The sequence below is a fragment of the Engystomops pustulosus genome, chromosome 7 (genome assembly GCF_040894005.1).
Source record: "Engystomops pustulosus chromosome 7, aEngPut4.maternal, whole genome shotgun sequence".
In the NCBI taxonomy this organism is placed as follows: domain Eukaryota; kingdom Metazoa; phylum Chordata; class Amphibia; order Anura; family Leptodactylidae; genus Engystomops; species Engystomops pustulosus.
Genome location: NC_092417.1, coordinates 13,090,699 through 13,096,122, shown reverse-complemented (window position 1 = coordinate 13,096,122; position 5,424 = coordinate 13,090,699).

Here is a 5,424-nt window from a genome sequence, read left to right as displayed (position 1 = left end):
GTGAGATACAAACTATTCATTTCTGAAAAAGACATTTGAGTGTCAAAGGTTTTATTTAGCTTTTTGTTATTAAAAAAATCTATATTTATACATAATTTTTTTTTAGTTGTGTTAAATAAAAAGTTAGTGGCCTAAATTCTCGTGGAAGGGTCACCTTATATACTTTATAGTAAACCAAATGAAATTGGATTTATTTTATAAGATTTGTTCATTTTCTTGTGATTTAAAATAAAAAAAAGGAGACTTACAGGGACAGATCAGTCTATCTGTTTAACCCCTTAAAGGGAACCTGTCATCACAGAGGGAGTTTTTTGGTGACGACAGGTTCCAAAAAGGCATTTAATGATCAAGAAAAATCTTTGTTTTGGTCAGTCCGGAAATCCTTTAAAGGACATCTGCCACCAGGATGAAAGAGTGTATGCAAATGAGCCTGAGGGTCCTCCAGTAAGGCCTATGGAGCCCCTCAGGCTCATTTGCATTGAGTCCTTCCTCTAGATGCCCTTTAATTTCTTCCCAATCCTTCATATTATCTTACCTGGCTCCCTACCAGAATCTTGTCTTCTCAATCACATCCTTCCTTCAGAATCTCTTCTCTATAAATCAGCCGCCTCCCACATCCTGTCTCTTCCTCCCTCCCCTGCTTACATCGGCTCAGCACAGCAAGCAATTCTGGTGCTTTCGGGGTGAGCTCCCTCCCTATGCACATCACATACAACCATTATAATGACTGTCAGCTTCATAAAACATCAACCATTCGAGAACCCACTATTTGTCCTGAAAAGACCCAGAGGGAGGGGTTCAGAGGGAGCAGTGAGCTGGAGAAGGGAGGGGTTCGGAGGGAGCAGTTAGCTGGAGAAGGGAGGGGTTCGGAGGGAGCAGTGAGCTGGAGAAGGGAGGGGTTCGGAGGGAGCAGTGAGCTGGAGAAGGGATGAGGGAGCAGTGAGCTGGAGAAGGGAGGGGTTCGGAGGGAGCAGTGAGCTGGAGAAGGGAGGGGTTCGGAGGGAGCAGTGAGCTGGAGAAGGGAGGGGGGATGAGGGAGCAGTGAGCTGGAGAAGGGAGGGGGGATGAGGGAGCAGTGAGCTGGAGAAGGGAGGGGGGATGAGGGAGCAGTGAGCTGGAGAATGAAGGGGGGATGAGGGAGCAGTGAGCTGGAGAATGAAGGGGGGATGAGGGAGGAAATGAAGGAATGACTCAAAGACACAAGGACTTGATGCATTGAAGCTGATGTCCATGATACCAGCTGGAGTTTTCTGGCAGGGAGACAATTTTACTTCTATAATTTACTGGAACCTGGAAAGTCAATTATAAAAGCAGAATTGGAATCGGTAATATAAAGGTTATTGGAACCGGTCATCAGATGGAAATAACAACTTATAGTTATACTCAACATGCTTGAAATCTGTTTTGTCTGAGCCTTCCTGTATAGTCCATAGTAAGGAGGGAGCAACCAGGAAGACAAAGACCGGAGATCAAAATGAGAGAACAACACAACACACATTGCGTGTCCTATTCTAATATATACAACATGAGTAATATAGCCGTATCTTAAAGGGGGACCCCCACAGATCACGAAAACGAGGGGTCGGATGGGGTTCCAGTTACTTCAGTCGGACCCTTCGTTGCTCCAGGAGAGTAATTGAGCAGACGTCCCCACAGTCAGGGGGGAGGGGTCCGGGGTACAGCAGTCAGGGGGGGGGGGTCCGGGGTACAGCAGTCAAGCGTTCACCAACCCTCCAGGCAGCTTTGTCATGAAAACTCCTCCTACAGCTTTGCGATGAACCGATTCCTGCCCTGCCTCCCGCGCCTCCCTGTCCTCTGTGCTCTTGTGAAATAGTTTATTCTCTCCTCTCTGGCCCTGTGCGTATCTGTAGGTAGAAACGCGTGGTGCGCATGTGCAGCTGACTGTGCAGTTCCCTCTGGATAGGGAGGCATATTGCAGATGTGTGTGTCATGGCTGAGACAGCAGAGGTGAGAATGTCATTTGTAATATGCATCTCATGGATCTCATCATCTCTCATCTCTCTTTCTATGTGTCAGATACTAGTGAATGTTCAGAAGGTAAATGAAAGTGTAGAAAACCCTGTACCCTAATAATCTAAACACATTGTCAGCACACAGCATCTCACAGCACTGGAGGGATCATGAAGTGTCTGCTCAGAGAGTCCCCGCTCATACTCTGGAATCTTACACTGACCATCACTGAGTGATATGAGCTAAAACAGCCATAACACTGAGTAACATTGTAAAGTAAGGGGTTATACATGATCTTTATTGTGTAAACATCACTAGAGGATCAAAATCTGAGAATTCTCTTTTTTATGGGCAAATCCCTGTAATAAAATATCTTTCTTCCTTACGTCTGATGTTTTGCGCTTTTCTTGGAGAAAGTGAGTCCTTGTACATGATATAGAGATGAAGCGGATGAGCGCCACCACCAGGACAATCAGGAGCGGTTTCTGGTCTGTGTCACATTGATCGACTAAAAAAGACTTTAAAGGTAGAATTATTTGTGCCATCTTCAATTTCTGTGGGATATTACACAGAAGAATAACTGGATATTGATAAGGTCCTGACACCATTATTTGACCAATGTCCTTATGGGGGGGTGTCCTTCTCCGCTGCACATTGTTAGGACCTCTCATCATGCGGACGTGTAGAGGTTATGTGCAGCACTTTTCCTTCTCCCCTGAACTCTTATGTAGATGTCCTTTGTTAATCTCCATTGTTTATCCAAAAAGTGGAAATTATTCCTATTAGTTATAGGAAGTCCCACCAACAAATACATCTGTAGATACGGCTTTGCTTATTTTCTTGTCTCTATTGGAAGGAGATTCCCTCCCATGGGTATAATTCCCAGAATCCACCAGCAGGACAGATGAAAGGTTTTATCTATTGGATATACAAAAATCTTCCACAATATTTTTTTTATAAAAGGTAAATGCCAGGATGGAGGAGTATCCGAGAGGACTCCAGAGAGTGTGACAAGTCGGCTTCATGTCAGCTCCTTCCACCACTGGATGTACAATTAGTCTGATTTTTGAGGAGGTGAAAAGCTCTTTATTTTATAACCAGAGATAATTCTACTACCTACCTCCATGACTATAGATGTATCTCCAGCCATGAGCACTAGGAGAACTAAGTACATTCTCTGAGTATAATGAAGAAGTGAATTATATAATGATACAAGAGATTTACCTAAAACATGATCCTCACCAATATAATGTAAGATCCTGATCCCGTGCTCATAAACCTTGTACATTTATATTTTTCTGTCATATTTTAGGAAATGTTTCAAGATCCAGGTCAGAGCACAAAAACTTTATTATATGTAAAAGGTCATATTTATACCTGAGCCGCTGCTCCACATATTACACCTAGTGTCACCCTGTCCAGGGGTGGATAAGACTGCCCTGGGCTGTAGGAATATTATTATTGCCCCTAAAAGTCTGGAATCACTTCCTACATCTGGTACTAGAATCAGCTTCTTGGGGAATGGAGGATGTGTCCCTTCTGCTGCTTTCAGTATGCAGTTTCAGGACCTTTGTAGAACCTTCAAAGGTCCTAAATGGCTCTTGTCTACATGTGTATTGAGAGCAGGAACATATGGGCAAAAATTTCAATGAGAAGGTCCTTCTCAGTATAAAATTTGGTGAGTGGTTTAAGTGCCCATGTGCCCCCTAGAAGGCTTGGGCCCCGGGCTACTGCCCAAACCGCCTGTATTGTAATCCACTAATGACCCTGCCCCCTTTATGAATGTTAAGGGACACCTCCGGGACGATCCTCTCTCGTTTAAATATATGAAACAGTAGAGAGAAACTCGGTGAAGATCAGATATGAATAAAGGATTACGGCAGCACAGACAGGAATTACATGGACATAATGGGGCTTATTTACTAAGGGTCGCGCTGACCCTCCGGCGGGTTTCGGGTTTTAACAGGGATATAACAGGTGTCTGTGCTGGGATTGTGGCGCACACATCGGGTTGTGGCAGCTGCACTGCTTTCATGCAACAGAAATCGGGGGGGGGGGGCGTGGAGAGTCAGCGCATGCGTTTTCAAACACATCACAACAGCTGAGAAGAGGAGATTTGCCTGATTCCATTGCTGTCAACATTGCGTCTACAAAACGTGTGCGTTAAGGCAATCTTAGCACCCATATTAACATTTTGTTAACATATACATCTGTTAGCGCTTTGTTAACAGCTGCATTAACATCGCATTCACGCTTGGTTTTGTAAACACAATGTTATAAGTAATTCTCCTCTTCTCAGCTGTTGTGAGGCGTTTGAAAATTCATGCGTTATCTAGTAATGTGTCGTTCATGAACGGGCCGGCTCTGAGAGTTTGCTCTTGTTCGTGAACAACGTGATCCGGCTCACCTCAGTGAGGCAATGGCTCACTTGACCCCGCCCCCTACTGGCTCACCACGCCCCCTTTTAACCCAATACAATTGGGTTAAAAGTGGAGTGGTGTGGGGTGACTGACTGGCATGCGGCTCCCTATTATATATTTAGTAGGGAGCCGTTCAGGAGGCAGTAGAGCCGGCTCTTCTTAGTGAGCGCAGCCTAATGAGCCAGATCACTAAGTAGAGACGTAATTCCCATCACTAGTGTTAACGCAAACAAAACGAAACGTGTGAACGCAACCTAAGCTGTATTACACTCATTGCCTATAGTAGCCAATCGCAGCTCAGATCTCATATTAATGACATGTGACGGAACAGCAACCAATCACAGCTCAGCTTCCAACAGCCCCAGCAGCAGCAGCAGACAATGGCTCCTGTATATGGTGGTTAATAAGTGGATAATGGAAAGCGCAGAGTGAAAATTTCGGCTCAAAACCGAGTCCATGACGTTCCCTAAGGGTGATGGCAGACGTGCTATTTAATGCAAAACACCGGCGGCTCGTTCCCGATCGCAGGTGTTTCCATAGAAATGGCGATGCGATGGGGCCACGGCCCGCCCCGGTGGGTGAGGCTTGGTCTGCGTTTACAAACATCACCCATCACCCTAAGTCACAGAGAGCGGCTGTGCAAAATTTGGTGATTGTAAACACGACGGTGCAAATTCCTTTAGCGGACACATACACACATATACATACACATACATACATATACATACATACACATACACACATATACATACACATACATACATATACATACATACACATACACACATATACATACATACACATACATACACAAATATATATACACATACAAATACACACATATACATACACATAAATACATATACATACATACACACATATATATATATATACACATACATACACATACACACATATACATACACATACATAAATACACACATATATATATATATACACATACAAATACACACATATACATACATACACATACATACATATACATACACATACACACATATACATATACACA